Genomic DNA, 12,786 nt, shown 5'->3' with positions numbered 1-12,786 from the left:
AGATCATTCTCTCGAATATAATCTACTTTACCAGTTTAGTTTCCAGGCGCTAGATTAGTAATTCTCCTTTATAAGAGGCAATATATGCTTTCAACAGCTTGCCTTCCACACATTGCCTTCCACACATCATTATATATCTAGGTTAATGATTGGCAAAATATTATCTACATTTTTTGTACTACCAATGATACCTATTCACTTTATAGCAAGAAATTAATCTTTTTCGGATTTCACTTTTATCTTTTTCAACAAGTGTCATTCTCATAAATCAAACTCTTAAAGTTTTGGTCATTATGAGAATATAGCGGAGGCTTACACCACTAGACTAATCCATTATTCATATCTACTATAACATTTTGGAATAATAAATATAATAATCAACGCTTCTAACATTTGATTTTCTTTTAAACTAGAAAGGAGTTTCAAAAACTGAATCATTAGAACAAAAGAATAATTACTTCCCAAAACAATATAATATATTGTATTTCAATCAAAACATCTAATTAAGACAGCAGCAAAGAATCACAACATTAATTACATATGCCATGATATAAAATTCAACTTAGGATATAATAGATACGCATATATATGTATATGCACCTTACGCACAAGTGATGCATGAAAACATTCTGAGAGTCTTAAATCTCATGAGTTGCTTTGAAGATGTAGAATCATCAGTACTTGTTCTCATATGAGGAGATTGGAATCCATGACCAAAATCTGGAAGAGCTTGGTGTCTCCTATAACCAAGTTTGTGGGTTTGAGGGTACATTTCTGACATGCTGATGTTGTAGCTTAAAGCATGTTCTTCTGATGAGAGACACTCATAATGTCCTCTAGTCATGTTTTTCTTTATTGCTTTGTAAACCAAAGGTAGAAGACCCTCCATCTATGACTACTACCTTATTTTTTTCTCTCTATCTTTCCCTTATAGGGAAAATGAAGAAAAAATGGTTACAAGAATGTGGAGAGGGGATTGCAAAATGGAAGATTTTGAGCAACTAGAATTTTGGGTTAGGTGAGTTTCTTTTCTCTCTCTCTCTCGTTGCTTTTTATTTTATTTTATAATTATGTGTGTTGTGGAACCTAAACATTGTAAGTTGCCACACACCAATATGGAGGTTGACTTTGATGCTTATTGGAGGTTGACTTTGATGCCACCAAGTGCAGGCCAATGAAGCCAATAGGAAGAGGGGTTTAAGCTGACCAATAAAGATGTTTACTCCCATAAACTAGTCTGGCTCCTCTCTATTATATGAAAGACTATTACATATTTTACATTATATTATGTAACAAAATTAATTATTTAATGATTCAGATTTTAATTTATTTTTAAATTAAATAACTTCAAAAAATCCATCTATTTGCATTCCAAGTACTGAAGAATCCAGTACTGGAGAGGAATTATATTCTAAAGAAACTTTACTATTTTTAACTTGAACCAGACTCTCTATTCAATAAGGCATTGATTTAGTGATATAAAGTTTGACTAGATTACCAAAATACTAGATCGTAAAAAGTTCAATCTCTATAAGCAATATTTATTAGAAAAGATAGTCACATGCCTTGATAAATATTAATTTCTTATCATAAAGTGAGGGATACACATTATTATACAAAGAAATAACCTCTATAAATTACTCATTCATTTTGAATTATTTCATATGAGAATAATGTTAGGTTAAGTTAACAAAAGCTAATTTAAGAGGAATTAATTCTTGAACAATGTTCAATTAGGAGAGATGATATTAAATATGAATGGTTGAGTTCAACTCTAGGTGAGCTTTCCCTCTCTCAACAAAATAATATTAAATTCAACCAATATTTGTTTCTATGAAGAATACATCTGAATATTATAGAAATGTGTATATAAAATAAAGGAGAATAAAATATTTTTCAGAGATAACCATTAAAATTATAATATGAGTCTTATATAATAATTTATTATAGGATATAATTATAATCCAGTGTTGTTAAAACCGTATTAGTTATCAAACCGATCAGGGTATTGGTACAGTGGTTCAACCGGTGATTCAGTAATTAAATTGCATGCCGGTTAAACCGGACATACCTATTTATATTTATATTTATATATATATATATATATAAACCTATAACAAAAAAATTTCAAATAGGTAGATACTCAAATTTATAATTCATATTCATAATCTACTCAAAATTCACATAAACAAACAACTTTAAGTCTTTAACAAATTCAAAGTCTAAATTACAAAACATATATCAATCTAAAAGTATCACTTAACAACCGCAAAATATAATTAAATGACACAAGTTCACAACTCACTCTACCTCATGTCGGGATTATATTTTTGTACCAAATCCTATCTTCAGACAGTAATCCAAGATTACACAAATGTCAATAAGATTACACACGAATGTTAGCAACTAAAAAATGTACTCTAAGTATGCATTGGAAGCATGTGCCTTGAAATGTTGAAGATAGATTGGAAAAATGAGTCACCTTGTAATGAGTTTTTAAGTTTTTGAGTTTTCTTTTTTTTTTTTAAAAAATATGTGTATAAATCGGCCGATTTATTCAAATACCGGTCAGCTCACTAGTTTTGACTGATTTTGATCGGGTTTTGACCGGTTTTGATACTTTGCCGGTTCAACATCTATATTGTACTAGTTAGGGGTCCGGTTCGCCAATTTTCTGATCAAATTGGCCAGTATGGTACAGTTTTTACATCATTGTTGTAATCCTTAAAAATGGCCATGAAGAAAAAAATGAATAAATCATCTCCATTAGTGGAGAGACAAATACATGTTTTTATACTTATTTTGAGCAGTAAAAATGTAATTTTATTATATTAAAAAAGATAAAGGTATCATTAGAAGTTACATTTCTCTTTGGTTTTTGAAGCACTTGCCATCCTAACTCACAAAAAATAGGCATAGCTGCACTTGTATCTGATATATTCTTGCTAAAATAGTTAGTGTTTTCTTCCCTTTATATAGATGATTCAATGTAACTTTGAAATTCAATTCAATTCAATAACATTTTCTCATTCTTTCTTGTTCATCAAGAATCTCTCTTATCCATGTCTCCTACCATTTTAACATGGTATCAGAGCTAATTATTTATCTTTGATTGATTGCTTCCGCTTATCATTCTTCAATTCCAAGATTCAACCTTATCACTCAATACATCCTTTATCACCTTGCAAAGACCTTCAAACTTTTCCTTAAGTTCTTCCAGTTGCTTCTTTTCATCTCCAGTCTCTTCGAGTGGAAATAATGGTCAACGTCCAAATGAAAGTCCAAAGAATGTTCCACCATTTGCATCCATTGGCAATGCTACAATGTAGGTTGATCGCGCTTCTGGAAAGAATGGTTCTTTGCAATTGTAATTTGTTTCTGAATGGATGACAATAAAGATGATGATACAAGATATCTCCCCCTTACCAAGATATCTTCTCTACACGTTCTTTGGTTGTATGACTCGGAACAATAGTTATGTTGTTTTAATATGATCAAAGCAATATGATGCTACTGCAAGATCTTGTTATCTTTGTCAAGAAGGGGAAGTCCAACAACTTGAAGAAGATAGGGAAGACCAAGAACAACATCAAGAAACAAGAATACCATGCAACACTGTGTGCCCAACCATGCACAATGGCCGATCACCAAATTAAGGAAGCTATATTACCCCCAATTATTTCTCATTTCTTTATTACTCTAGTTTCTTTACCCCCTCATTAAACACACAACATTATTGTGTGTAATTTTTTTTTTGTCATTGAAGCGACATATAAAGATCAAGATTAAGGTCCATTTCTTTTCTCTCTTTCATCTGTTATGATTGGTTTGCTTCTGTCAAATAGATGGTTAAGCATCGGATAAAATTGCTTCTGCCAAATGGTGCTTAAGCGTCAGTATTGCTTCACGTTCAAATTTCAAGACTGGGAGACGAAGATTCGCTCACCAGCAAGAGAAGGTATTAGAGTATATTATCGTATTCAACACAATTATTTCAAGCTTCGAATGCTTGATACATTCCAACTTGCGGGGGAATGTTAAAATAGTTGAGCTTTTGTTAGTCGATTAGTTAATTTGGTTATGGTAGTTAGTATTTTATTCCCTTTATATAGATGATTCAATGTATCTTTGTAACAATTCAATTCAATAACATTTTCTCATTCTTTCTTGTTCATCAAGAATCTCTCTAATCCATGCCCTCCTACCATTTTAACAATTACTATTCCAAGAAGACACTGCTGAAGGTAATTTGCAGCAAATAATTGAAAGGAATTGTCTGATAGCCTATTTTTCACTAATTTCAGAGGAATTGACTTAAAAGACATGGTTGGTCGATAATTTATATGTACATTTGCAAGCACTTATAAAGATGTTACATTTGGTGAGTCCCAAGGCTCAATTCAAAAAAAAATAAGCCTTTAAGATTATAAGATAACTTATTTGTTTTTTCACTATAAATAATTGTATTTGAGCTCAATGTTATAATATTTTAAAATTATAAGATTAACTTATTTGTTTTTTCACTGAGAAATAATTGTATTGAGCTCAATGTTATAATATTGTAATGTGTTGGTTAATTCCACAGAAAAACCGTTGAATCAGTCACGTAACCAATATGATATTTCTACTTGATCCCTCATGCATAAAAAATGATGAAAACCGTTGAAAATCAGGCAATTCAGATGAAAATTATGGAGTTGGAGTCTTTTGGCTAAACTTAGCGAATTTTGTACATTTTTAAATAAAAAAGGCTCAACAAAATTGTAGTGGTTTTACTTCAAAAATCATACTATAGAGAGAAACATAAGTGAAAAGAAAATAATCCAAAATCTCTATCGTGGAAGAGAAAATAACATAAAAGATCACTAATTATTGTAAGCATTAATCTGAAGCTCTATTACGATTGTCTAATATCATTGTGGAGCTATTGCTGTATGAAGCTATCGCTGCTAATATAACTATATTTTTGCACTACTTTGTGTTTCACATAATTTTTGCTTTTCATTGTTAAATCATTGAGCTTAGTTCTTTCTAGTATATATCCACTATAACATGTCTTCAAATTAGAATGTAAAGTTTGTTTCAAATATATTGACTCATTAATTCAATAATTATAATGTAGATAGTAAAGTGATGGCCTTTTAGCTTCCAAGTTCATATTTACTTTGTTATTTAAATTGAGCTGTGAATTGGAGTTTTACGTCCATATTCAAGCTTGTATGATAAGTACTTGTGATTTGCAGTTGTTGAAGTATATATTTGTTTTTTAGAATTTTGAATTTTTCAGTACAGTATGCAACATGAATCATAAATTTGAATACTTGCCTATTTGATATATCAACTTTTGTTACAAGTATTTATTTTAGAGTGTAATAATTATGTAATGATAATGTAAAGATTTATATACAGACAGTATATTATCTATCATTCATTTGTATGATTTTTATTAAGAGTCGATAATAATTAAAAATAAATGATGAATGATATAAAATACTCGTTTTGTGTAAGGATTAGATAACACTCGTTTAATGATTAGATATTTATATCTATAACACTCGTTTTGCTTATGCATTCAAAACAAGGTTGGAGTTGACACCTTTGCTAGGTTACCGAACAAATCTTTAGAGCTAAGTATTAACTAGTGTTTTGTGTAAGGATTACTGAATAATTAGATTTGATCAATATATTAGTACGTGTTCCTCCATCATTGAATGTGTAGAATTTACCATTGTAGTAATACTACAATAGAACTAGTAATGAACATTGAAATCAAAACCGGCTTAACAAAATTATGTGAGCTTCAAGTTCAACTCAATAAACAAATAACCTTAAGCACAATTTTGAAGGAATAGATATGTTGTCTTATATCTTGTTCTATACATTTCTCGCGTCAATAAAAATATGTTATGTCAATTAAAAAATTTAATAATTCATTATTATTATTATTATTGCTTTATTTTTATTAGTGCAAGACAACATATGAGATAAAATGGAATGAAGATCCTATGTCACTGTTTGTGTCCCAATTGGTGTACCGAACCAATTAAAATGTATTATTCAATTAAATAAAAAATTCATAAATGAAGAATTATATTAGTTGGTGTAATTTGATTGAATAGTGTTGGGAATGTTTGAAATATGTTATTATATTAAGTCTCACATTGTGTAATAGTAGAATAGAGTAGAGTATCAATGTTATATATTGGATTCAAGTCCTTTGTTGTAATTTGCACCCAATATAAACACTAAATAGAAACACTTTGTGGGCACTTGGGCTTATGAGTGTTCTAGGGATCGTAATTCTTATTGTCTAATAATATCTTGGTATCCGCTCAACACTCCCGAGGACGTATACACAATTGGTCGAACCCTGTTACCAAATCCCTTGTGTTATTCTCTTTTCTCTATAATCTTTTACTATTTGATTGTTCGCTTGTTACCACAATTGGCTGAACCCATTGCTAAATTCTATTGTTTCTTCTCTTCTATTTATTCTATGCATTATTTAATTATTTGTGACCAACACTGTGCAACGATCGTTTCCGATGCACCAACAATTGGTTTCAGAGCCAATAGGTACATGACTCTTAACCTACAGTGAAGGTGTGATGGCTAGAAAGGTGCATCAAAGGTATTGCGCAAGAATAAAGTAGATGAGTTGAAGGAGAAGAGAACATGGTGGAACTGTGGTGGGGGCGATATATGTTAATCCAGAATCCCAGAAATTCATGTACTGGATTAGGATCAAGGTGGAGATATGAACTCAGATGTTGAGTTTGACCCTGAGACAGGTGCTGACAATATCTCTCTAGATGTTGAGAGAATGATCTCACTTCAGATGAGAAGTGGAATATTAATTGTTAGCAGATCCACAACCACAAAAGCACATGGGCAATGGTTGATTTTGATGTAGGGTGTAACATGAACATTGGCTTTAACACAAGGTGTAACACGAGCATTGGTAGAGATGTAGGTGTGAAGAAGATCTTTGCTCCTGACCTTGGCAAGGTTTTGATGAAGACACCAACATCACCAAAAAGAAGAAAATGAAGATTACATATGAAGACCAAGAAGATTAAAGCTTCAAGACAATTAGTCTAAGTCTAAATAGGTACTTATATCCTATACTCTTTAATATATTAAAGTAGTAAGGCTCAAAATATTTTAAAAGAAATTGAAACACTTCAAGTTTTAAATAAATTTTTTTCCAAAATAATGTGTAACACGTTACTGAAATTTGAGTATCAGGTTACATGAGTGAGAATTAGTTATCCAACAATATTTAAATTGGAGTAACCGATTACTCAAATTTCAGTAACCGATTACTCTAAGTGAATTTTAATTCGCTATTGGACAAAGTGTTTGAGTAACCGATTACTCAAGTGAGTAATCGTTTACTCAATGTAATTTTTCAAAATGTCACGTTTGGGTAACCGATTACCCATTTGCTGTAATCGATTACTGAGAGCAGTTACATCAGTTTTTCAGATTTGAAACTCAAGGGTTTTCATTCCAAATAAAATATCTTCATTCCAAACAATTTCGACTCTTTCATAAAGGCACAATGACTGATTGGAATGCTTATGTAAAGGCATTTGAACACACAATGACAAAAACACTTTGAACAAATCTTTCACACTTTTCTCACAACTTTCCTACACTTTTCTGAAATAGTTTTCTGCACTTCTAGCAACTTGAACTCAAACTTTCAAAGCTATTTTTCTGAGTTGCTTGAAGTAAAGTATTTCAAAGTTTTGTAAACTTAAAAGAGCATTATTTACTAAGTATACAAAATAGTTGATTGGATTGCAAATGTTATTATATTTCATACTTGTAAAGGCAATCCAAGCCATCATTCAAATTCTTCATTCATTCGTTCACGGGATGTGAATAGAAAGGGGATAGAGTTACTTGGAAATGTGTTTTCCAAGGTGATAAGTATTAGTGAGTATGTAAGGTACATAGAGATCTCGGGTGAGATATTGTAATTACAACTCATAATATTTAGTGGAAAATCTCTTGTGCTGCAAGAGTACCGGATGTAGCCTTCAGTGGACAAGAAGGTGAACCATTATAAAATCCTTTTGTACTCTCTTCTCCCTTACTTCTTTGATTTATTCTTGTTTATTTTCTACAATATTATCCATTGCACTTTAACTCTTCATTTTGCAGAAAAAGTGGTCATAATTTCTAGTGAACAAATTCACCCCCCCCTAGTTGCAATCCCAGTCTTACAATTGGCACCAGAGCTTTTTTTAGTAAGTTATTCCTAAAATTGATCCTACATCAAAGATGATCGCAAGATCATTCCTAGCAGAATGTTCTAACATAAATCACCCTCCAAGTTTTGTTGGAGAATGCTATGACTTCTAGAAAATCAAAATGAGGATATTCATAGAATCCCAAGACTTGGATATATGGAACGCAATTGAAGAAGGAACCTATGAACCCTTCACAGTTATAAACATTGTAAGGGAAATAAAGCCTAAATCTTCATAGAATGACGAAGACAAGAAGAAGGTGCAATATGACCTAAAGGCAAAGAACATCTTCACTTCTGCTCTTGGAATTGATGAGTTTTTTAGAGTATCTGACTGTAAATCCGGCAAGGAAATGTGGGATACTCTAGAGACCACACATGAAGGAACGGAGGAAGTAAAAAGGTCAAGGCTAAACACTCTCTCTCAAGAATATGAAATGTTTCGAATGAAGCCTAGAGAGAAGATATTGGATCTTCAAAAGAGATTCACCCATCTTACAAATCACCTTCTTGCTCTTGGTAAAGTATTATCTACAAGTGACTTGAACTTGAAAGTTCTAAAATCACTTACCAGAACATGGAAACCAAAGGTAACAGCCATTTCTGAAAAGAAAAGTTTATCAAAAATGTCTTTGGTTGCGTTATTTGGAATATTGCAGGAACACGAGTTAGAACTCAGCTAACTGGATCAACATGAAGAACAAGAGAAGAAAACGAAGCATATTTCTCTAAAAGCAAAAGTTGACAAATATGAGTCATTAGATGATGAATCCGATAAAGAAGAGATAGAAGACATGAGTCTTCTTGTGAGGAAATTCAACAAATTCCTCAAAAGGAATAAAAGTGGTAGAACTGGACAAATAAGAAAGTTCACCAAGAACAACGATGCCTCTATTTCAAATTAGACTTTTACATGCTTCGAATGTGGCAAGACTGGTCACATGAAGATGGATTGTCCAAATTTGAAAAAGAATTCATTCAAGGGAAAGAATGAAATAAAGACCGGAAGCATAGCTTGGGAAGACAACGATACCAGTTCCTCCTCTGAACCAGAAAATGAGGTACAAGCACATATCTCCTTGATGGCATCTCATCATTCCGATTATGAAGAGGTAAATGACTCAAAACTATATTCTTCTGAATTACAAACTACATTCAATAACTTGCATGATGAATACATCAAACTCACAAAAACGTTTTTAAAACAGAAAACTGAGTTAGATTCATTTAGAAACAAACCTTCATCATCTTCATGTCAAAACTGTATTGTTCTTAAAAACAAAGTTACAATATTAAATCTTGAACTTAATAAGATAAGTAAGAGTAGTAAAAATTTAAATAGAATCATCAATGATCAACGACACTCAACAGGCCGAAGAGGTCTTGCCTATTCAAAAGGCAACGTTTCTAAGAAACCTAGTGTCCCAATTAAGATAAACCTTCACAAAGGAAGTATCATTGCTCATAAACATAATAATGATAGAACTAGGATACATAACCATCAACCCACATGCACATATTGTAAATATCATGGGCATACACCAAACATTTGCAAAATCAGAAAATATGGTGTACCCCTTGGTCATTACAAAATGGGTTGAGAAATGTGCTAACCATATAGGACCCAAAGAAAATTGGGTACCTAATAAAACTTAACCTGTTTTGCAGGATAATTTGGGAGCCGCCTGTAATCTATGGTATTTGGATAGCGGCTGCTCAAAACACATGACGAGCGACATATCAAAATTCTCTATCCTTACTCTAAGGGACAAAGGATATGTCACATATGGTGATAATAACAAAGGAAGAATTCTTGGAGTTGGTAGAATTGGCAAGCCTCCCTCAACTACTATAGAAGGTGTGTTATATGTTGAAGGACTCAAGCACAACCTTCTTAGCATAAGTCAACTATGTGACAAAGGCTTCCATGTGGCATTCTACCCAGATAAGTGCATCATAGAAATTATATCAAATGGATGTAAATAGTGCTTTCCTTAACGACTATATTGAAGAAGAAGTGTTTGTTGAACAACCTCCTGGTTTTGAAGATTACAAACATCCTTCTTATGTCTACAAATTAAAGAAAGCTCTCTATGGCTTAAAGCAAGCTCCTCGCGCATGGTATGATTGTCTAACTAAATTTCTACTTGAAAAAGGTTTCAACAAAGGAAAGGTCGACACTACTATCTTCATAAAGAAAATAAAGCATCATACTTTACTTGTTCAAATTTATGTAGATGATATTATTTTCGGTTCTACTAATGAGTTGTTATGTAGTGATTTTGGCAATATGATGCAAGGAGAGTTTGAAATATCTATGATGGGGAAGTTAAATTACTTCCTTGGATTACAAATCAAACAGCTTGACAATGGTATTTTTGTAAGTCAATCCAAAGACTACAAAGACTTGCTAAAAAGATTTGACATGGATGCAAGCAAATAGCTATTCTTATGGGATCTGGAACTTACATCGATACGAATGAAATAGGAAAGCCCATCGAGATATCAAAGTATCGAGGTATGATTGGATCTCTTTTATACTTAACTGCCAGTAGACCTGATATAATGTTAGTGTGTGTCTGTGTGCTTGTTATCAATCCAAACCAAAAGAATCACACTTAGTTGATGTTAAGAGAATCATGAAATATCTTAAAGGCACAACTAATGTTGGACTGTGGTATCCAAAGGAAAGTATATGTGAATTGGTTGGATATTCACATTCAGATTTTGCAGGACGCAAAACTGAGAGGAAAAATACAAGTGATACTTGTCATATTTTAGGGAATGTTTTAGTTTCTTGGCCATGTAAGAAGCAAGCATATGTAGCCCTAAGTACTGTTGAAGCTGAATATATTGCAGTAGGTAGTTGTTGCGCCTAAGTGTTGTGGCTCAAGCAACAATTACGAGATTATGGTTTAGACTTGAGTTGCACTTCTCTAAAGTGTGACAATACTAGTGAAATAAACCTCACAAAGAATCCAGTTATGCATTCAAGAACCAAACACATTGATATAAGACATCACTTCCTTAGGGACCATGTCCAAAAGAAGGATGTATCTGTAGAATTTGTTGATACTCATAACCAACTAGTAGATATCTTCACTAAACCTTTGGCAAAAGAACATTTCTATAAAATTAGACGAGAATTAGGCATTCTTGATGAAGCATATTTAACTTAAATGCCTATATATGTTTATATGTATGTTTCATTATAACTATTTCATGCCTACTTGAACTTAAATGTGTTTATTAATGTTTAAAAATGTCAATTTTTGGGTTAAAAATCATTTTTATAGCTTAATTTTGCCTAAAAATAAGTTTTTCTAGGGTCACTAATCGATTACACTGGAGAGTAACTGATTCAGGGTTGAACAACGTGTTTCAGTAACCGATTACTCAAAATGAGTAACCGATTACTCAATGTTGTTCTTTGAAAATTTTAAATTTTTTTGGTTGAAAATTTTAATTTGAGTAACTGATTACTCAATATGAGTAACCGATTACTCTGTGTTGTTATATATGTATTTTTTTTTTTGCATTTTTAAACTTTTCAAACTCATCTTCCTCACTCAACTCGTGCTCTCTCCTACTCAATCCTCTCAAATCCTAAAATCTTCGTTTTTGATCCGTTTTAAGTGATTTTTGTGTCTATTCTTATCACATTTTCACTCCTGAACACTTCTAAACCTTCATTTTCGTGTTTAGTAACCTAAATAAAAAACTCCCAGATCTCCAAAACCTCAAAACCTAAAACTTCAAATCCGAAAAACAGTGGCTTCCTCTTCCAAAACCAAGAAGCAACGCTCCTCTACGACTCAAAAGAGGTAAAGAACTACTTTTATGGAGTCCAACCCTCTGGATTTGGCAAGGCTTCTAGCTAATGAGGAACAACGCAAAGTGTTTGAAGAACACTTCCATGGACGCATCATTTTCACTCCAAAATTCGGTAATGTTGGAAATTTTGAGTTTAAATATTTTCTTTTCCTTTATCTTTTACGTCAACAAAACCTTTTTGATTTTTGTTGTGAGACAAATGAAATTCATCCAGAACTTCTGCGAGTATTTTACTGTAACTTGAACTTTCAGAAAAATCGTCTTACTTCCTATGTCAAAGGAAAAGACATTGTTTTGGATCTTAAAACCTTTAGTCCATTGTTATGTAACATACCCTCTCAATGTAGCATAATGAGTTACGACCTTGTGTGTGAATGGGATAATTATGATCGAAAGGATCTTTATCATACTTTATGTAGACTTTAAAAAAGGGAAATAGAAATGCGTAAGCAACAGGGCTTTGGCGAGACTGTAAAAAATCAAGACATCTTATTTGCTGGATATCTCAAGCTTGAGGACCGTTTGCTTCATTATTGTTTGAGCTATGTCATCTTACCAAAAATTTTAAATCATTCTCAAATAAGTGACATAGAACTCCAATTGATGTATGCTTTAAAGTTTAACATCAAGATCAATTAGGCTCTAATAATAATGAGACAAATGTAGACTGTTAGAGATACTCAAAGTCCTTT

The sequence above is a fragment of the Lupinus angustifolius genome, chromosome LG15, assembly GCF_001865875.1.
Source record: "Lupinus angustifolius cultivar Tanjil chromosome LG15, LupAngTanjil_v1.0, whole genome shotgun sequence".
NCBI lineage: Eukaryota > Viridiplantae > Streptophyta > Magnoliopsida > Fabales > Fabaceae > Lupinus > Lupinus angustifolius.
The sequence above is the reverse complement of the archived record's forward strand: the minus strand, read 5'-3'. Positions refer to the sequence as shown.